The sequence below is a fragment of the Pseudopipra pipra genome, chromosome 5 (genome assembly GCF_036250125.1).
Source record: "Pseudopipra pipra isolate bDixPip1 chromosome 5, bDixPip1.hap1, whole genome shotgun sequence".
NCBI lineage: Eukaryota > Metazoa > Chordata > Aves > Passeriformes > Pipridae > Pseudopipra > Pseudopipra pipra.
In genome coordinates this window covers 38367894-38391108 of record NC_087553.1, presented here as the reverse complement: position 1 = coordinate 38391108, position 23215 = coordinate 38367894, and the positions used below count along the sequence as shown (strand labels likewise).

The following is a 23215-nucleotide window of genomic DNA, read 5'->3' as shown; positions in this document are numbered from 1 at the left end:
AGCAGTGCATGTCCTCTAATTACCACAGAAGAAACTCACTTACAAAGCTCCTATGAAGGTAACCAGAGCTGAACTTGAAGCATTTCTCTTTGCTTCATGTAAGGGTAGGACACACACTGAGGCTCAGTGGAAGCATGCCTAAAGCAATTGAAAGACAGAACTGTCCCCCAAAGAACTATTACTTCTCTCACTTTTACACACTCTAAGTTAAAAGTATCCTTACTTTTTCCCTTGTTTTGGAAGAATTTCCAGAAAAACTTGAAAGTCCCAAGTTACTTCGCACCATCAAATTTCATACTCACAGATTCCTATTGTTTTATACAGGATTTGCTCTAGGGTTTTATTTAGAGTATATTGCTTTGGCTATTCTCTCACTTTTTGTCCCAGTTCACTGACATGACGAGATTTGTTGTTGGTTAGATGAGGGAATACGGTTGGCACAGTTTCTCCCAGCAGGGTCATGCATTTTCTAGTCTTTGACCTTGTTCATTAATTCTCTTCCATGGTGGAATACATAAAATTCTCTCCATTCCTTGTTATAATAGAGTCTATATGCATTTTCATAATACTGCCTTCAGGCAGTATATCGGTGAAATATAAAGGGATGGCAAGACTTGGATGATATATGTATATATTACAATGATGCAACCAAAAGATAAATTGGCAATGCGATGGTATTTTCACATTAGCCATTTTCTCAGAACATTGGCTGAGGAATGGTTATAGCAGAAACAGAATGTGTTCAGAGAAGGATAACAAAGAGGGGAGAAACACAAAGAAATTCCTTCATATTGCAGGTATGAAGAAATCAGGTTTGTTTACTATAGACAGAGGCACCATTCTCCCTCCATTCCTAGGAAGTAATGTCATAAGACTGAAATAAAAACCTTAAAATTTACTGAGGTGATGACAGGAGAGAGAGGCATTGGTTTTATTTAGAGTACACTTAAGTCCTATATACAAAGATTTTTCCACAACTGGGATGTGCAAAACTGAAATTTTTCACATGATCCGGTAACATGAAAGTTAAAAATAAGGAAGGAAATATCACAAGTATAATTTTAAAAATCATGAAGGATAGGAACATTAGAGTAGTAAATGTATCTCTACAAGAAGAGAAGGGAGAAAATAGGCAAATGAGATTCCACTTAACCTTTCTTGTAATACATGAAGCAGGCTTAGAAGTGAAAGGTTATTCAAAATGCACAAATAAAATTCCTTTCACAAGGAATATCTTTAACTCACAGGAACTCACAACCATTTCAAATAATGGTATGCAAGGGATTGATTAACTTCACAAAAGAATTAGCCATTCATGGAGAAAAAAGAATATCTAAAGGCACAGTGTTTTTTAAAATAAATATAGATTTATTCAGTTAGTTAAAGAGACAGATGGTTATCCATGTTTCAGGACAGCCTCTCAATATTAAGACTTGGAATAAAACTTGGCCTACAAGCAAGTCTATGCATGGTAAATGCTGAAAAAAAAGTATTTTAGTGTTCAGATGTATGGCTTTAGCACACTGACAAGCTGTATCTGTATTTATTCATTCTCTATGATATGAAAGGAGCAGATGCCCTGAGTAGCATGATCACTAATAGAAAGTAGGAATAGATTTGGGTCATGAATTGTTGAAAAGATAAAGTCCTGAGTAAGCAATTCTGTATCCATACAATATGGAGGTATCGTTGGCTTCAAACAAAGAGTATAAACATGGTTTATTAGTCAGGCTAATTAGCTGTGCAGAAAAATGTCCAGGCTAATTAACTTCGTCAGTGTGCAGTTTGAATATGACTATACTGCTCTGGGAGCCTAGTTACTGTCTCTGTGCTAAGTAATGTAAGATCCGCTTAATATTTATGGTTCATTGTTAGCCTTTCCTACTATCTGGTTGCTAAGGGCTTGTATTTTCAGTGAATTTATTTCACTGCTGTAAGTGTATGTACTGTGGTATGCAGTGTCCAGAGGCTCCTGTTACAGATGACAGGCTGGTTCAACCTACACCAGGACCCTTTAAGTGAGGTTGGACTAAGCAGACCAATTTTGAAAGATCCATGAAAGATAATGACTAAAACCAGTTTGATGTCTACTTACAGCTACAGAAATCTAAAAAATTCATAAGGGGGTCTGAATCTTCTTTAGCAATCTTTTAGGAAGCCACTTATATCTGAAAAAAGTTCAATTGTTCTGCCTGGATTTCAGATCTTCCCACTTGGAAGCTGAACTTCTTTTAAACTTTCAGCACTCCTTCATTCTTAGAATATATTGCTGTAGTTATAGGCCAGTGGCAGAGGTAATTCTTCAGAACAACCATTACACTAACATAGTGCAATTTAAGATATGAATATTCTTTTTCTTCCTCTAGTTAATATGTGGTTGTAGATAATGGGTAGTTTTGTCACTGCCAGACAAGTGGCTTCCCCTCTAGAAGATCTCTCTCTGCTCTCAGAAATTGATTCTTTGAATTACTTTCTTCTTGTGGGGTGAACCTTAGTAAAACTGAAACTTCAAACACTAGCAAGGAGAAATGGTATTTTATTAGGCACTTACATTGCAGTGACTTAGTAAAACAGAATCAAGTGTATTTTTCGCTGAAGTGCAGATGGTTGGCAACTTGATATTAAGAAAGGCTAAAGATGAATCATAAATATTAAACAGATCTTACAGTTACCCACAAACTACTATGAAGACAGTAACAGACTGGTAGGTAAGAGCTGGAAAAAACCTATATAGGCGTGTAGGTCAACCTTCTGTCAGTACAGAGGCTGAAGAGGCAAAATTTCAAGGAAAGATAATCATTTACTTGTCCTTTTTGACAATAACAGAAGTATTACATTCGTTTGTTAGGTCTCTGTCTAGACTAATTTATGTCTCAGTGGAGTGACCTGGTTTTGAGACAAGTTCTACTGAGGCTACCACCAATGGAGTGCTGTAAAATGTTAAGACAAAGGATATAATTGCTTGGAGGTGAGAAAATCTGAATCTTTCCAGGATTACTTTTTCCAAGGAAACAAAAGAAAGAGCAGCACTATGTCCTTCCTAATAAGCTGCACAGTGTAGTCATATGAAGGCCACTACTTTGAGGTGGCACAGCCATGCTTATTGTTCAGAATTGCCAGGGATTCCAGATATCCTTGTTTATGAGGATATATATCCAGTTATCCTTGATTTATAAGCAGGAACTTCTCAGCCTTGGAGATCCTTTGCTACTGGAATCCATAATACAAACATTGTTCCCAGGAAACAGCTCAAAATATTTCTTTGTGATCTCTTTGACAGACATGCAATAGTTTCTGGTACATTTCCATATAAATACAGGAGCCAGTGGGCTGGTAACTAGAAAAAATATTATTATTTTCAAAATGTTCTGAGTCACAAATTAAATCTAGCCATTTTAATGACATTTTAATTGAGCAATCTCCAAGAAAATGTACTGGGAAATGAAGAACAGGAGTTGGAGCAAGAGGATGAGTCTTTCTTGGAAAGCAGAAATTCATAGAAGAGCTTAGACACCTCAACATGATCACTTTATATATTTCTATGGCAAGAACGACTAATGAAAGCTTTTAGTTTAAATAAAGGGGGAAGATGAAGTAGAACTTAGAAAGGCAAAATCATCTGATCAAACCCAATCATCTAGACGTCAGGGATCAAGCCCAAGCTGGTCATCTTGACTGATAATAAGTAGAGACAGGTAGGTACTTCTAGGGGGCCTAACACAGCATAAAAAAATTGAGTATAATGACTCAATGGAAGCTGTCAGGGACTGAAGAGGAAACTGGGACAATTATTGTACACAGGGATTCATTCACGAAGCTCACCTGTTCTCCATTACCTTCTTTGTGCTGTGATGGAGCTGCCAAATATACAGACTTTATGCAGATGTCCAAGCACTATGTGAGATGTATCAGAATCACCGGTTTTGGAGTTGCCAGAGGAAGCAGGTCTGTCTGTCACTGGACATTAGATTTCTAATTCAGCATAAATGTAGAGACATAAAATATGACTAAGGCTGCATCCAAATGGGATTTTGTAGTATATTGAAAGTACATGATATTGCAACTTCACTCTTGGGTGAATTATAGTGGTCTTGATAGAGCTCAAGCTAGATCACCTGGATGTTCTTTGTATGCTTCAATTCTGGCTAAAAATTCAAGGCAGAATGGCTCCGTTCTTAGAGGTACTAGAAACATTTTCCGGAATTAAACTTTGCTCATTTTGTAGTCTGGGAGGTCTGTTTGGTGCGTTAGTGGAAGGATAGACATAGAAAACTTTAGGCTGCAATCTTTTAGAATTTTTAGCCATTGCCATAAATGTTAACAGTAAACACGTCAACAGGTTGGACAGGGAATATGCACTGCTGGGTTTGTCTCTTTGACACATTAGGGAATACAGAGCAAGAAATTAAAAATGAAAGCCAGAACCATTTAGCAGAAGATTCATTCTTTTAGGATCAATAAGTAACTCCATTTTAAATGTCTTGCTCTCAATAGAATTCATTTTACAATATACTATCTCAATAAATACTGTTGGCGATATGACTATGCAGTTTTTAGGGATTCTTACTCTTAACTGAAATAACTTGATTTTTGATTCATGTATTGAATATTTTTACTGATTCCATGAGTTACATTACACATTTCACATTATAATAAGAGATGAAAATACTGTCTCCACTCTAGGCCACGGGAGAAATGACCAAGTATTGTCTCTTATTTGGTGAAAAAACCTCATACAATGTATGAAAAATGCAGTAATGAAATATTTAAAAGGCGTAAGATGATTAATAAGGAGAGATATTAAATACCTTGTCAGAATGATGACATAATATCATTTACTACTATGACCCCAAATAGTGGTGTCAACCACTACAAGCCACTAATCATTTAAAACAAAGGATAGAATAGCAAAAGGAAAAGGATCTGAATCAGTTTGTAACATAAACATTTATACTGAAAATCTCTTGACAATTTTCCTGGAGGTTTCAGCAAACAAGCTAGAATAAAATTTTGAAAAGTAGCTTTTTTTCTTTGAGTTTGCTTTTATTTGGTCTCGCTGTAAAGCAGGTGAGAACATATATACCACTTCAACGAGACTGACTGCAGTTACAGATGGAAAAAAAGGGTGATAATTAGTAAGCTTGCTGCATTTCGAAATGTGAGACAAATAAATTGAATTCTGCCTTTTGATGGTGTCAGTAATATGCCAGTAACACAACTATTTCCATAATAACAAACAAAGAGATAATGAAAATATGAACAAAAAGAGAGGGTGTATGTGTTGTAATTAAAATGTGTTATGTGGGTGTTGTGCAGAAAGAACACTTATGCATCATAAGTTCATGAGTAATATGACATCTTAAAGCACCAAAAACAAAAGTAAAAGAATCTAGCCTACACGATAAGCACAAGTTTGTAGAAACATTTATAGATTTGTTAGATGAGAATAGCCAGTAAACAACTTTAACTGCACAGGAAGAATATGAGCTTTTAATAGACATGTTCAGGCAGGGATAATGGGAAAGTTTTTCATTCAGGAGAAAGTGCGTATTATTGTTATTGTTTTCCACAAGTGACCACAGCAGGACCCTGTAAGACCATTCTGTGCATCAAAATCCCACTTTGAACCTTCTCAGAGAATTCCGCACCCAGACTGGAATACTTGCCTCCAACATAAGAAGGACATGAACTTGTTAGAATGAGTCCATAGGAAGGCCATAAAGATGATCAGAGGACATGAGAATCTCTGTTGTGAATTTAAACTGAGAGAATTGAGTTGATCAGCCTGGAAAAGGGAAGGCTCCAGGAAGACCATATAGCACTTTCCAGTACCCAAAGGAGGCCTACAAGGGAGTTCGAGAGGGAGTTTTTACAAGGGAATTAGTGATAGGACAAGGGAGAATGGCTTTAAACTGAAAAAAGGGAGATTTAGATTGGATATTAGGATGATGGTTATGATAATGATTATTCTTTTTATTAATTTTATTTATTAATATTATTTATTAATATTATTTATTGTGAGGGTGGCGAGGCACTGGAACAGGTTGTCCAGACAAGTTGTGGATGCCCCATCTCTGTCAGTGTCCAAGTTCAGGTTGGATGGTGCACTGAGCAACCTGGTCTAGTGGAATATGTTCCTGCCTGTGGCAGAGCATTGGAACTAGAGAATCTTTAATGTCCCTTCCAACTCAAATCATTCTATGATTCCATGATAATTCATCCATGTCCCTGCTGGAATAAGTAACAAAGACATGCACAGTAATGGACTGTGTCAGTCAGATTTTGTAGATCCCAGTCAAAAATTATTCTATTGTAAATGGCCATGCTGAAGGTACAAAAATATCAAAGAAATTGTGTGTTACTGTACTACAATGGGAAACCTTCTAACCTCACAAAGTATAAAAAGTGAGAGATTACATATCCTATTCCAGTAGGATTGATGCCATTTTCTTTGGCCTCTCTCTTGCCCCACTGCTATTTTAACATTTTTTTTCAATCAGTTGGGCATTTACTTACAATGGGAAATGTGTAATATTCTCAGTAAATAGAAAGAAAAAATGTAAATTGGGGACATACTGGAGCAACACATAAGATGGAAGGGGGTGCATGTTGTGTATCTTTCACTTAAAGCTGCATAATTGCAGAATTGCCAAGAACAAGTAAGGCTCAGTGGCTGGAAGGGCAGTGAGAAATCCAGTGGGAGAACAGTTATTTGTTTCCTGTTGGTCTGGATATTTGCTAATTTAGTTAAATAGTACAAAACAAACCATATTTATATGGTACAAATTAGGGAAGATAAAATGGTAAAATGAAGATTTGTTTTTTATTTTCAAGCCAAAGGCCGGTAGGTTAGCCATATTCCAGGTACCAGTTGAAATACAATTTTACAGAAAATGGCATATCCATAATAGGATAGATGCTTTTTGCCTAAACCCCAGAATATTTTATTCTAGAGCTAATGAGAACTGAAGTGCTTGATTTGGTAAATGGCGTAGTATAACATTTTCAGAAAGGAATTTTTGATTTCATGTATCATCTTGTGCTCAAGTTGGCAATGATTTTAGAGGAAATCAAAGCAGCTTAAATAAAACATTTAGTCTCTAATCATTGTACAAAACCATCCAAATAAATGAAGAAACCAATTAAAAAAAAAAAAAGAAGCTATAATTCTGTGATTTTCCAGGTCCTATTTTGCTTTGGTCCAAACAACAGAAAAATTTGCTCTACCAGAAGATCCTTAGCTTTTCCCAAAATAAATGAATATTCAGACTTCATGAAATCTTTCAAGAATGCCACAATTCCAACTGCAAAGCAGAAGTATGCATCCTGACCATATTTCCAGTCATTCTGGTGTTGCAGTTTCTGATCATAACAGCTTTACTGCCTGAAAATATAGAGAGTGGTGTTTTTATGTCCTATGAATCATAAGCTTCATCCCTGTTCTGTACTGGATGTTGGCAGAAAGGTGACATTGTGCAACAAACATTTTCGTGTAGAAGCTTAGGGCTTCTTAAGTACCCAGAGGTCCCTACTGAAGAGATATTGACATTATTTTGGATTTTTTTGTTTGTTTTCTATGAATACCTGTTTTCTTAAAAGTCAGACGGTTCCTTTTTGTTCTAGTTCTCTAATTATAATTAGAGATTATAATTAAGTCTAGTCCATTATAACCTGTTAGATGGTGTTAAAAAGCAATTCAGTTTCCTTCCCCAGTCCATGCCAACATACTTACCCAATTACTTCCACAGAGCTTTAAAGATGAGATTTTCAAAAGCATCAACATCGGCAAAATGCTGTTTTCATTAAGTCATGGTCGTCCCATTGACTTCAAATCTACAAAATAGCAAATGTTCAAGTATCTTTAAAAACTCAAAGCTGTCTAAATTATGGGAGAACACTGTAATACATTACAGCAATACTACTAAGCTAATTAGTTACTGCTTTTGGTGGCTTCATGTGTCAATATAATTCAATTGCTTAAGAGCCTTTTCCCCATTCTGGTTTTTGGGCAGTAATGGAGACATTTTTATTGCAGCTGACACTGGCAATTAGATTTCAGAGATTACTTTATGAACCTCATTTCTTTTTTTTTCTCTCCTCTGGAAACACTACTTTTGAGAAACAGAAAAACAAATATTGGAACTTATGAGCCTTTCTATCAGGATGGAAAAGAAAGTAGAGACCATCACAGAACACGTGAAATTAGTCTACATTTTATAATTCACTAAACATCAGTTTGGAAGGAAAGTAATCAACTAAGACTTCAGTGGTCTTACTGCAAAATATAGAAATCGGATCCCAGATGCTTGTCTGAGTGGCAGGTGTGTTGTTCTACTGAACATCCTTTAGTGTCTTCCTCATTTTTGTTTTTGTTTCTAGGTTATATACTATTGTGAGGTGGTTTATCTCCCACAGTTTTAACTTTTAATATGTGACGTGTTCCTTTAAAGAGGGAATTAAAGGACACCAAAGCTGGTTTTTTATATTATGGATATTATTCTTGTTAGTATTTTGAAAGCAAAAGAAAAATATTTTTGATAACTAACATTAGAGACTGGACGTAGGTCTGACGCACGTAGGATCCAGTATTTAAGAGACAAGATGACCCTCATGGTTCTATAACATTTCTAAGAAAGGCTTCACAAGGGAGAACAGATTATTATTCTGGCTCCTGGGAAGAAACTCAGAGCCCTCACTCAGCCCCTTATTGCTATTAAGCTTTCCAGACAGGTACCTCCTCCTAGATCTAAAAAATACTGAAAAGTCAACCAACTTTTAGTCCTTGCAGAGTAGCAAGGAATAAGTTCTCTAAATGGCTGAAAAGTATTAATCACATATGTTAAGTAAGAGAAGAGACATGTATCTCTGCTTTGGCTCCATGGCTGATAATCTTGTTCATTAAAACAGCTCATATCCAAGTCTTGGAATCCTCATTTACCACTCCTTGTAGGCTGGTGTATCAATGCAAAACTGAAAATTGTGGCAGGCTATGCTAGTTTGCTAAGCAGTGAAATGCAGAGACCAACAAACCAACAGAGGAACAATAGCAGCACCCTGGCCCTTGCGGGATGTCCCATGGCAGCTTGGGAGGCTGCTGGCACAGCCCTGAGGTGGGCATGGCCCCCCTGCCCAAGCCCCAGGGAAGCAGCTGAGCACTCAACTGTGAGGGACCTGGATGGCATATAACCTTTGGTTATATGTGATTTACAAAGCTGGAAGAACAATCTTGTTAAAAGGAAAACAAGGAAATAAAGACAAAATAGCTACTCAATTTTAGGTACAAGGTGTTAGGCATTGTGCCAACTCCTTTCCATCTGTATTCGGCATCTGTTGACTTTGCTCATTTTGTTGTGTTTTCAGCACTTTTCATTGATTACAAATTTAGGTGTTGTGATTTCTACCAAGTATGATACCAGAAAATTGTCAAAATATTTGCAGCCAAATGCAAACCCATTCAAAATTTCACAGCCTTTAAACTCCAGAGCTTACAGGCAGAAAAGAAAATGAAATATTGCTTAGATTCATAATTTTCTTCAGAAGAAAAAAATGGTGTGTATTGCAATGCAATATGATGACTTTTAGATTAAAATTTTTACTGGGATTAGAATTCTCAAAACCAAACTTGTAAAAATGCATTGTTTCAGATTTTCCAAGGTTTATCAATGAAATTATTTTTTTTTTTCCCAGCATGGAAGGGAGATAAATTGTGGTTTTGTCAACAGGGGAAACTAAGTGAGTTCAGAAACACTTCTTCACCAGTAAAGACAGACAGGACAAAAATAAATTGACATGGTACCTAGATTGCAGTGAATATTAGAGCACTTTGGTGATAAAGCAAAGGAAAAGAGAAAGGGAAGACAGTAATAGACTATTCTGGATAGCCCTTTGCTCTAACATTAACACCAGGGAGAAATAAAAGATTTTAGATGAAGATCACACACACACAGACAAAGGAATTACATCTTTTTTTTTCCCATTGAATTTTTTTGGTGAATATGCTGTTGAAGGAGACGAACTCTCAGCTTTCTGGGGTTTGTTTATTTGAGTAATTATATAAATACAGTAAAAGACAATGCAGAAGAAGCAGGTTGTTAGGTCATTAGAGCGTGGACACAGAAATGAAGGATCCAGTACACTTAATAAGAAAGCTCTACAGAGAAAGTCCAGCATGATTTTTTTTAAGGTTTTATTTCTTTCTTCTTAAGCTTTTAATGTTTTGTTGCTATTGTTTCCTGTCTATAAGGCTGAGCAAGGCCTCAGTGAGATTTGAAGTCTCTGTAGATTTTCCTGCTGGCTCCTAAATTAAGTACAATATTCCCAGGCTTATCCGGCTCTGCTTTAAAAACCATTTGTAATCTACACAAGAGCAGTAAAGAAGAAACATATACCATATTATTGCTGGGATAATTGCTGCCTGGCTAATCTCAAGTTACACTGCTTCTTGGCTTTTTTTTCTTTCTAGCAGTGAATGTTTATAATTTCAAGAGATTGTATAAGTCCTTCTTGCCTCATCTAGCCCCTTTGCAGAAGGAACAGTTGCCCTTGACTTTAAAGCATGATATATTCTGCTTCATCTACAATATATCCAAATCCACTCTAAGCAGTCTTTCCATTTCTTGGTGAGGTGCCAGTAATTCTGAACAGTCAGATCCTGCCAGCTATTACTATTGTCAGTAGCCAACTGTCAGCAGAACAGACATGGTGTAAAGCTTTGAAGTAGTTGATCAACTATGCTCAAGTGACTGCTGCTCCCTATATGGATGTAGCTTGGATTTGCTGTACCCACTTTTTATTTCAGTACAAAGTCAAAGAAAGAGATCTGAGAAATGTGTATATTCATCTCCAAAAGCTGAAAAGAAGGTCTACCTTCTGTTGCTTACATATGTGGCCAACCTCTTCCAGCACACCAGGAGCGCATGTTTCCTCTTTCCTGAGAAGGGCAGACACTGTGTTGCTTATTTCCTCACCTTTTTAGAATCATAGAATCAGCAGAGCTGGAAAGGACCTCTGAGATCATCAAGTCCAACCCTTGATCCACTAACACCATGGTTACTAGACTGTGGCACCCTTTCTGATAAATCTGCATCCTTTCTTTCAGGTGAGTCCCTTACCACTACTTTGGGAGCTTCTGTTTCTTACTTTCTAGATCAATTAATATTTAAATATTTTAGAACTGCCAAAGCTCCAGATGGAGAGGTGCCTGTTGCAAGCAACACCATAGGTGCTGGTTGATACATGATCCCCAAAGACAGGACACTACAGGACTTATTTCAGGCCAAGCTTCCATGTTAGAAAGTGGTGTGTGTCCCCCCCCCCCCCCATTCCTACCCTGTATCTTAAATATTCAATACATAAAGCAATTTTTTGCTGGATGTAACTGCCAGTCGTGGGATGTGAATGTTAAAATCTCATGGGGAATAAGAACCAAATATAGTGATTCAACTTCCCACATGATTGCTCTAACCACAGTACTATAAGAACAAATCTCCCCACCCCTCCCTTCCTCTTCCCTTTCCCTCTTTCTCCTCCTCTTTGCTTCTACTAGGGTTTAAACATTAAAGTGTTCACCCAGAATTGTCATATTCTTTTTTTTATAATGAAAAAGTGAGAAAGGAGTGTAATCAAATCCATTGTCATTCAGACATAATTGATATTTTTGGCTTGGCAGCTGTCCTCATTAGCTGCAAGCATGCCTGTACTACAAGATGCTGCACTAATAATCCTGACAGATTTCTCATTTCCTTAATTGCATTTAAATGTTCCCTACTGCACTAATAACTCAATAGTGGGGAGCTTAGATATAGTTCAGGAAGTGTGATAAGTATTTACAAATTTTCATGTCTCAGACTGTCCTTCCATCTATACAGAGAAGTTCAGAAAAGTATCTTTTCTACTGGAAAATATTTGGAGAAGGGTTGTCTTTAAAATCACAATTTTTGAGTGTTTAGGTGCCTTGCTGTTTTGAAAACAGACAGTAAAAAGCAAAGAAAATGCATTCCTGAGAGGAAGCATGTCTATGAGTACACTGACTTCTAATCTTTCTCCTTTCTCCTTTTTTCTCTTATACATAAAAACTTCTAAATTTTAAATGCACTAACCAGGTTCTCCGTTTTTCTTTTACCTCCTCTGAGGACTAAAGGCTTGTCTATTTTTGCCAGCCTCCTCTAGTGGCAGTATTAATTCAGTCCTTTGACAGGATATTCTGAAGATATGGATGTCAGGGAAAGCTGAAGCATCACCATAGATTTATGCAAAAATATCTATTGTAATATAAATCCCTATGCCACAGCAATTTTAGCCTCTCATTTAGTCACTTATACAAGATGTACTATAATCATGGTGAAGGCATAACTTACTGTTGCATTGATTGATTCCGTACAATCAGTGCATTGTAAACTATGATGAAAATCAAGTTTTATTCTGGCAATTCAGCATTACATGAGAATAGAGACACTGCTCCCTTAAATCCTCCACAGTTCTCAGTCCTTTCTTTTTCGACTGGCTGAATCTGCTTTTCCCAGATATTTTGAGATGCAGCCAAGTACCATCGACAGTCCTTTTCAGGAGATGTTCTCCATCTGACTAACAGAGCATCAGCTGGCTCCCTAACTCTTGCTGAGGAATTTCCCCAACAGATCTAAGTAAGTAAGTTGCACAAAAACTCCACCCCATCATAAAACTATTCATTTTTCCCTTCTGAACAGGGACTACAGGCCACAGATGCCGAACTAGGGAAGGTCTTCTCTGAGAAGCTGCACATCCCTCTTTGTCAAAGTCCTTATGCTTCTGTCCTGGCATCACAGCAGCCACTGCTGGCTCACACCCAGCTGCCAATTGGTCTCACTCAGCCTTCCACCTGAGACTTCCCATCCATTTTCTTTGTATCTCTAAGATACAAGACCAAGACATTTCCTGTAACCTCTCACCCTGAAACAAGCTTTTTGTGCCAATAAAAAATGATGCATTTTCATAAAATTCCTGACCTTATTTCAGGGAAAGAATTTGGTTTTGTAGGATCTGTCCTTTGGCTCCAGGAAGACAGACAGCAGCCTTCTTACTGTTTTTAATAAACTTAGGACATTTTGTGATGCTAAGTAACTCTTTCATACTGACAAGTTTTTGGAAAGCTTTCAGGACAGTAGTACAAAGCCCTTTCAGTGAACATGCAGGTGTGATATGACAAATAGAATCTCCTGGAAACATGGACATCTATTTGGAGATGTTATCTTTGCAAAACAAACCAGACTTTCCCATAAAATTTAAGAGTTTTAAACTAGTTTGTAAGGATAAAGGGACAAAACCAGGCTTTCCAGTGAAAGGCAGTGGGACGGTGCACCAAAACTCGAGGAAGTGAATGCTAGTGGGATCCCTCAATCTGCTCCATGAGGCATTGGCTACAATGAACCACATCTGAAATGTTTCTATACCAATGCATGCAGTGACTGGAATGCCTGTGACTGGAGTGCCATGTTGGATGGTTAGAGGCTCTTCAGGAGGAATAGGCAAGGCAGGTGAGGCTGGGGGGTGGCTTTTTATGTAACGGAAGGGTTGGAGCTTAGAGTTGGCAATGTCATAGTTGAGAGCGTCTGGGCAGATGTCATCATGGGAGTCTACTATGGACTGCCTAGCTAGGACGATGACACCGATGACTTATTCTAAGGAACTAAGAGATACCTCTTAATCATCTGCCCTTGTCCTCATGGGTGACTACAACTAACTAGAAATTAACTGGGCTGGCACAAACAGACCCAGAAAATTCCTAAAAGACCTCGATGACAACTTCATGGTACATGTACTACGAGAGCCAACGAGGAAAGAAGCCCTCCTTGATTTGTTGCTTGTTAACAGAGAGGGTCTCATGAGTGAAATGGAGATTGGTGGCCTTCTTGGCCACTGCGACCACAAAGCAATCAAGTTTAAAATCTGTTGATGGGAGGAAAAGTGCCAGCAAAATTTCAACCCTGGACATGAGGAGAGTAGACTTCAGGCTGCACAGGGAACTAGTAAGTAAAGTCCGCTTGGAAAATGCTTTTCAAGGTGCTGGGGTCCATTAGTGGTGGTCACTTTTGCTTTCTAAGTATTTGCTTTCAAAGTATTGCTTTCTAAGGGCCCATGAACAGGCAATCCCTAAATGCTGGAAGTGAAGCAGATGAGGCAGGAGGCCAGGCTGACTGAGCAGGAATCTTGGATATAAGGCAAAAATAGATGTATGCCCAGTGGAAGCATGGTCAGGTGATGTGAGAGGAGTACAGAGATGCTACTCACCACTGTAGGAAGAAAATTCATGTGACCAAAGCTCATTTGAAGTTGGCAAGAACTGTGGGGGATAATAAAAAGAGGGGGTTTAAAATGCATTAATGGTAAAAGGCAGTGCCGAAATTACAGGATAAGGATGGTCACCTCACAAACAGGGACAGAGACAAGGCAGAGATATTTAATGCTTTCTTTGCCTCTGTCTTCAACACTGATGACAGATGAAGGGGGTCCCCTGCCCTGAGCTGGAAGACCATGGCTGTGAGAATTATAAACTCCCAGTTAACTCTGAAGTTGTGAGGATCTGCTGCTCCAACTAGATCCCTACATATCTATGGGGCCTTGTGGGATTCAGTGCTTAAAAAGCTGGCTGATATCATCAGGATGCATCCTCCACTGATTTTTAAACTATCTTGGCAATCCAGAGAGGTCCCAGTTGACTGGAAACTGGTGAACATTGTCCCAGTTTTAAAAAAGGGCAAGAAGGATTCCCCTGGAAACTATGGGCCTGTCAGTCTCACTTCAGTGCCTAAGTTATGGAGAAGATTATTCTTGGTGGGTGTTGAAAAAAAACCTGAAGGGCAATGCAGCCATTGGTCACCCTAATTCATAATGTTAGATGCTAGCACACTGCAAAGGCTGTGTACATCTCTATCTTGTCAGAAAAACAGTAAATGTATCTTTATAGTATTTTTTAAAATTCCTACAACTATTTTTTGGGGGTTTTTTTGTTTTGTTATAGATGCTAAGCCTGAAACAGAGATGATTCAGAACAACATGGAGGTAATCTGTTTTTACAAGGAACTCTGTCTTCATGAATACACATTTCTTTTAAAACAAGACCCATGACAGATGCCAGGTGGAATGATTAAAGCAGTGGGTGGATTTTCCAAGTCTCCTCCTTAGCTCTCTTAAAGAATTGACGGACACTACAGCATTCCTTCACAGACTCTACCCTGCTTTTCCATCAATACTTTCACTGCATTTAATTACATAATCCATTGTCTGCTGTCCAAAATAAAAACTTTAGCCAAAATTCAATTCATATCATACCTTACATATTAAACATATAGAAAAAACTGTCTGAAGTTTTTCCTACACCCTTTATACTCAGAGAAGGAATTTACATGATGCTTTTTATTACATTATTATTATAAAGTTAGGATAAAAAATAGGTTTAACATTTAACAGTAATGATGAAGTTTGAGGTAATTCTGATCCATCATGGAAGCAGGTTCTAAAATCATGGCCCAGTTCCTGGTTTTCTGTACATAAACTTCACTTTTGAGATTGACAGTTGTATTGTTATAGCCATGGGATATCACAACAACATAGCAAGCAAGTGACTTTGTAATTTAGGTCAACCTCATTGAAGGATTTAAAGATTAGTTAAGGACAGTTAGAACATTGTCTAGGGGTACTTTTTCTTTTTTTTTCCTTTTTAATACTACAAGATGAAACATTGTGACATTAATCATCCAGAAAAATCACACATAGGGGTGTAATTTAAACTGACTAACAAATCCTTCAAAAGTCATGAATTCTTCTGTCACACTAGTGGTACCTAATGATTCAAATGAGTGCTGCACCAAAAAAATTAAACGCATAAATGACAACTATCATGCTAAGTCAAAAGAAGTCATCTCATAGGGCTTTATAGTATCACCAAGACATGTCAGCAGTATACGGTCTATATGCAGTATATGCCTGGTCTTACTCATTGTGGTGGATTGACCCTGGTTGGGCACCAGGTGCCCACCAAGCTGCTCTATTACTTCCCCTTCTCAACTGGAAAGGGGAGAGAAAATAAGGTGGAAAACAATGCATAGGTTGAGATAAGGCAGTTTACTACAGCAAAAGAGAAAGGTTGCACATGCAAGAAAAGGAGGAAAAAAAAATAAATTTTATTCTCTACTTCCTATCAGCAAGTGATGTCTGGGCACTTCCCAGGAAGCAGGGCTTTAGCACATGTAGTGGTTGACTGAGAAGACAAACATTGTAAATAACAAATGCTCCCCACTTCTCTTTTCTTAATTTTTATATTTGAGCAGACATCATATGGTACGGAAAATTCCTTCAGTCAGTTGGGGTCAGCTATTTCAGCTGTGTCCCCTTACAAGATTTTGCTCATCCCCAGCCTACTGTGCAGGGAAGGGAGGTTGGGGAGTAATGTTGGAGAGACAGTGCTGATGTTGTGTCAGTGCTGCCCAGTAGTAGCCAAAACACTGGTGTGTTATCAACACCTTTCTAGCTACCAATACCAAGCACAGCACTGTGAGGGCTGCTATGAGGAAAATTAACTCCCTCTCAGCTAGACCAGATATACTAATTTTGAAATCATCTACACATGAAATTTCATAGATTGTGAACAATATTTGTAGCTGAAAATGAAATCTAATATGTCTGTGTGGTTCAGGTCACATCACCAGGAAAAGATATCTTGTCAGCTGCAGACTTTGTTTTCAAGGCAAAGACAACACTATGTTCTAGACCCATTTATGAGGAAAAAAATCTAGTCCTAAAACAAACACATCTGCAGAAACAATTAGAGTCAATGTCTTGTAATATATGCCAGGAAAAGGAAAAAAAATTCAAACTTGTTTTAAATCAAAAGAGTACGCTTAAAATCGTCAGCTCCACCTGACACAGTTTTGTCTCTAGTATTTAAGTCTTTGGTAACTTGATGATACTGTTGTATCATTCAAACAAACGTTCCCTTCAGGCTATTTTTTCCTGGGAAAAAAAAAAATTTTAATGGTTTGGCTTTTATCAAGATCGAATGAAATTACAGAAAGAGACAACATATGTCCAAGAATCTTGAGTGATTGTTGGGAAAAAATGGCATTTCTTCAAGTTGAGCGATAGATTGTAGGAGGTCAAATACACGGTTAAGCATTTAGAGTTTAGTTGGCTGAAAGAGAGAATGACATTATTGGAGAAAAAAAATCTTTCCCAGCACTTTTAATTAACTCAGAACACTTCATTGAATAGTGTGACTTAGTAGCATGACTCGAAATTGATAGGAACATAGATATTTTAAAGTCTGGCTGAGTTTTTGTGATTCAGGTCCACTAATTTATAATAAAAATGACAGTATTTAGCTTTTATTTATGGACATTTTAAAAATAGCAAGCCAAATTCTGGTGCTCTGTTTCCATGCCTCTGATATAAATAAGGCAGACCCAGAACAAGTCACTGAGAAATTTCTGTTATGTGTGTCCCTGAGATACATCCTTTACGTAGCACAGGATCAATACTAGTGATTTGCGGAAACAAACCCCAAAACTCACAAAGAGTATTGAAGCAGGTGTGTTTATTTATAGCACCAGGTGCATGGGGAATAATTTCGCCAAACATGCACACCTATTGCCTTTGTTCAGCTGCTTTTATGTGATACATGTTACATATGCATTAGTTGTGTTACATATACATTGTAGTGTTACATATGCATTAGCTGTGCCAGCAAATTCCTGAAAATTAGGAGGGGAAATCATTAACATACACCACCCCTACAACTCTGCCTCGGAATGCCCCTTGGGGGTCTTCATTTGGGGGTCTTTTGGATGAAGTCAGAGCCTTCCTCAGCTCTGAACTATTCACCTTTGCAAAGAATGATGAACTGGCACTGGCCACTCACCTCAAAACTGGTTTCATCTTATCTCTTTCTCTTGGAGCCCCCCTTTATCAATCTTCAAGGTCTCTCTCAAAGCTCCTTATCACAACTCCAAGGTTTTTGCTTCTGCTAGAATCTTCATTATAAAGTTAACCATGTCCTGTATGTAAGGTAGCATAAGCTAGCAAGGCCCTATTCTAATTTAACAGTATTCTATCCAAAAATTAGCTCTAGTAAACAGCTAAGGCTACAATCTTTTATCACCGCTTTATATTTTGATCACCCCTTATCACTAGAGGTGGTCAGTGGGAGCATGTGAGACTGTCAGTGTGTGAAGCCCTCTGAGACACCCTGGATTGCCAAGGGTCTAGGCATCTGGAACTCTCCCTCCACTTCACCTTATTTTAATGCAAGACAATACCATAGTTCTACACCCTGAAAGGCTCAATCATGTACTGATAATTTTCCAGAATATTCTTCCAGAAAATTGAAGTTTATGAAATTTCAAAATCCAGAAGTGGTAGTTTTTTAGGCTAATCATAAAATCATAAAATGGTTTGGGTTGGAAGGACCCTAGAGATCCAGTCCCCCTGCCATGGGCAGGGACACCTACCAGTAGACCAGGTTACTTGGAGCCCTATCCAGCCTGTTCTTGAACTCTTCCAGGGATAAGGCATCCACAACTTCTCTGGGCAACCTGTTCCAGTGTCCCACCACCTTCACAGTAAAGAATTTCTTCCTAATAAACCAACTCCCAGTTTAAAGAAGAAAATGACCCATTCTCCTATCATTACATCACTTTATAAGAAGTCCCTCTCCAGCCTTCCTGTAGTCCCCTTTAGATAGATGAAGGTGCTATAAGGTCTCACTGGAGCCTTCTCTTCTCCAGGCTGAACAATGACCTTGAATGACTTCTATTTCCATGATTCGTCTGTCGTTTTCTGAACCCATAGAAGGATTACAGTTGGAATTTGGAAATAAAACAGATGTCAGTTCTGTTCTGGAGATACACCCTTAAGAAGAGTTTGCAATTGGCTCCAAGCTACTCTCTAGCATGCACCAAGAGCCACTGAATTCTCCCAAATGTGAAACCATGGCCAGAATAGGAACACATAAGAAACTGAGAATGCTTATTTTCTGACCTGGACTGCAAATCCCTGAGCAGGCTGAATAGGTTTTTGAGCAATATGACCCGAAACACAGAATATGCAGAAATTTGATCTGACATAATCCTTATGCTAACATTTTTGGTAGTGGTATCAATAGTCAAACAAAAAATATATCAAAAGACTGTAATGTTTTGCCATTTTGAGTAGAGAAACACTCAGGAGGCTGAATAATACTGACAATGACCTGGGATTCTATGTGAATAAAGAAAAATTATGTTCTTCCCACCTGTACCACATGGTGATACGGATGAAAAATTTTCTTGCGTAAGTCTCTATAGAAGAAAAACATGGCCAGAGAAGCCCACTTTCAAAAATATCTTCACATGTAACACCTTTTCTGCAATTCAATTAAAGCAAGGTCCTTGCTGTACAGTGTGGTATGTGCTCCTGATCATTACTCAGTATATTCAGCAATAATCCACTCTTTTTACTGAAGCTTGATTTACATGGAAAGCTAATGTTTTGCTTTTACTAAAGGACTAATTCCTTAGTGACATAGTACCTCATGTGTGCTCGTCAGTGAAATAAAAGAGGAGGATTTTGCTGTTGTCTTTCCCTTCCTTTTACAAAACACGGAAAGAGTAGAATTCAGCCAACCAAATGCGATGTCTACAACAAAGGTGTCTACATCTGAACTCACTCCCTTTTGTAATTGCTGGAGAAAAATAAACACTTTCTGTGTATCATTCATCTCATCCTAAAGTCTAAAGCAGATGAGGTGCCCCCTAAATGCATTTGAGTTTTTTTTTCTCTCCATTTATCAGCCTAGCCTGATAAGATATCTATGATGTAGAAATCTGTTATACAAATTGATTCCCACCTAAGACACATAAAGACGTGAATAATAGTGAAAAGTACACCCAGACCACTTGTTTTCAGACTCATTTAAATTTATAAATTTACAGTTTATTGAAGAAGTCAGAAGAAAGCATGAATTTAAGGTCTGTCCACAGGAAACTGGTATCTTCCTTTCACCACACAGTTTCTAATTTCTGCACTGGATTTTTCAGAGTAATTGGTGATATCACAGTACCCTACTTCTTGTTTATCATTGATCACTTTGAATGTCTGATAGCTAAAACACACTGAGATATCAGTTGTCTCATCCCTCTGTTACATTATTGATCAGACCAGGTAGTAAATATTTGTCTCTCGCTCTGCCAATATTACAACAATTACACCATTGGGCACTTTACTGTAGTAGTACAAACCCAAACAAGTATCAGATGACAGTAGTGGACAACATTAGGATAGTTTCATCTATGGCATTCTGGATTATATTGAAATTTGTGGTAATGCTGGACAAAATTACAAGCCTGAATAAAGCAAGTGCTGCTCCATGACTAAATAAATTTCTGTTGTAAATTCCATTAATTCAATTAAGATTAAGATTATTGTATAAAAAAATATGCAGCAATTTTCTTAGTATTTTGCAAGAGCATTCATGACTATGTTACCTATTAGTATACAACTTCTTTTAATCATTAGTTCTAACAGATTTCCTGGGCTAACTTGGGAAATCTTAATTTGTTCATTGAGCACCAACTACCATTTCCCCACAAATAGATTTTTAAGCCAAATAATATTCTAAGATGTCTTACATTTGCATATATTAAGGAGTAATGCCTGGTTACTCTTTTCAAGATCAAGGACTTGAACGGAAGATTGAAATTTATCAAAAAAAATTGGTAATATTTTAGAAACAAGACTGAACTCATTTATGATAGTAATATTAGTTTAGTAAGAAAGCATACTAGCAAATTCCAATGCAGTAGTCAAAACTATAAGGGCTAGTCTGACAAGTGGAGTTTAATTAAACTAAATATTTAATTCCCTATCAGATGACTTTCTGTTTTACTAGTACAATCTTTAAATAATAATTTTTCTTTCAGCTTAACTTCCCAACTTAGACAAAGAGTACTTTATGACTTTAAAAATGTCCCCAAATGTTTACAGGTAGCATACTGAATATTTTTTAAATATGTTTTCTAACATTTTTAAAACTTCCTCTACTGAGAAGTAAATTCTCTTTCTTTCTTTAGTGTGATTATTCCAAGGACCCCAAACCTAGTTACTACATTCAGTCACAAAAATACTATATTCTACAGTTAATATACTGACTTTTTGAGCTCATATTAAATATGAGACCTCAGATGAATAAGATTCAGTGCTAAATATAAAAATTCTCGTTCACCTCTGCATATATATTTATATTTTTATATTTGTTTCAATTATCCTTGCTAACTTTAAAATGTTTGAAGTCTGATATTTTATACCCATATGTTGGGAAATGAGTAGTTCAACTTCCCTTACTGTAATTCAACTTGTGTTTTAAAAAAGATTTTCAACTATATTGATGTAAAATATTTTTAGAGTGCTTTCGTAAAATACTATTTGTTCTGTAAAATATTTTGTATGAATCTGATGTGCTTTCTTCCTCTTTTTCCTCTTCCCTTGTTGCTTTCTCCTCTCCATTGCCCTCCTTTTGTTGTTTGTTGCTTCAATTTATCTTCAGCTACATCAGAACACAGCTCTGTTGAAAATTTGGCCTGTTATTGGTACTGGTGTCTTTTGAAAGTATGTCCTAAGGCACAACTGGGCTATTGCTAATTAGTCCTGCATATAGTTACATATATAATTAAATTAAAAAAATAAAAGAGTCTAATAAATATATTAACTACGAAATTTGTAGTCAAAACAAAGCTTGACTTAACAGAATTAACTACAAATATCTAAATAATTGGTGCTTAACTTCTCTACCACAGTGTCAGGGAAATTGATGTTGATCAAAGCTCATGGTTGTCATGAAGGTTTAGTAACTTCTTTAAGTCTCAGATGTGAAGCATCCAGAACCTATTCTGTAGAATGCTTCAACTGTTCAGGTAATGCCAGACAATCATAAAGTCTAATAAGCCTCACATGGAACAGATTGTTATGCCCTAGTCCACTTGGTGGGTTTAGGGGAAGGTTGTTTGATTCACTCTGGGCTGTATGTTGGAGAAACAACAAAATTCTCAGGAGGTTCAACGACAAACTTCTACTTGCAAACTTTAGAACATTTGGGTAGAATAAAGTACTTGGAAAATTTTAAAACAACATTCAGGCTAAATAAGGCACTTTATAAACTTTAACTTAGCAAGCTTTAACCCATCCAGACAAAGTAAGGCACTTCACAAACTTCAACTTACCAAACGCGAACTTAACCAATTTTAACTTATCCAGACACAACAAGGGACTTGCTAAGGCATTGACTGAAATTTTTTTAGTCTGATTTAGAATATATTTTGAGAGGAAGAATTTGTAAGAAGGAGAGAGAGAGAAAAAAGATAAGAGTAGAAAGATATTACCTTCTGTGTATCCAGCGATGAGAGTTGATTGTTGCAATTTAGATGTCCACCACAGTCTTGATCTGTTGGGGGTGAGGGAAGCCCGTGAAGCACAAAGTTCAATGGGTTAATATACACTCGGGCTTGGTGGGAATGCCCAGGTACCTCCCCTTGGGGCGGACTTTAACACTTTCTGTTGTAACACTGTGGATCGTGCACAGTCCTCTGGTAGGAAGCAGACCTATGTGTGAATGTCCCGATATTTTTACTGGAGGGGGGGGGAGTTTTACAATTGAGCCAGTTATACCCCATGAATAATGTGAATGTCCTGATACTGTACCCGTGGGGGAGTTTTATACCCAGTAAGGGAGGACACTGGTGTGATAAAAAGCACCATCCCACCTCACAGGATCTGCTTCTTATTGACCTCTTCCCTTATCTGGCTCAAAACACAGCTTCTTGCTAAAGGAAGGTTGATTTGCTGTGGTCATCCTCTGTATTCTGCCCTCTGCAGCTGGGCTGTTGCCTTGCACATCATCAGCAAAGCACTCACTGCTTTTGCAACTGGCTGACTATTTAAAGCATTAATCACTAACATTTCAGGCACAGATTATATTTAAATAAGGAAAGTCTGTCTAAATCAGTATCTTCACTTATCAGGAAACAAGGGGACATTTTAATTCCCTGGAAAGTTTCCTTTAAAAAAATCACATGCCATCAAAACCAGATTTAGTGCTAAATATTGTGAGACTGTCTGACATCCTTGGAATAATAAATTAGTTGCATATTCTGACTCCACCCCTCACTTCCTCTGCCCCATAGACACTTCCTTTTGACTGACTGTCATTTTGGAT

The 23215-nt window shown here is 37.5% G+C and overlaps 2 long non-coding RNA genes across 2 annotated transcripts; one reads left to right on the top strand and one right to left on the bottom strand.

Moving 5' to 3' along the window:
• Positions 1–1424: 1424 nt before the first annotated feature.
• Positions 1425–22757, bottom strand: LOC135414644 (uncharacterized). Its single transcript, XR_010430763.1, has 4 exons — positions 22383–22757; positions 14266–14317; positions 7733–7833; positions 1425–7384 (listed from the first exon to the last, which is right to left on the bottom strand). It is a non-coding gene; the product is annotated as an uncharacterized LOC135414644 (long non-coding RNA).
• On the top strand, positions 13463–15141 carry LOC135414645 (uncharacterized). The gene is made up of 2 exons (XR_010430764.1): positions 13463–14003; positions 14996–15141. It is a non-coding gene; the product is annotated as an uncharacterized LOC135414645 (long non-coding RNA).
• Positions 22758–23215: the final 458 nt, after the last annotated feature.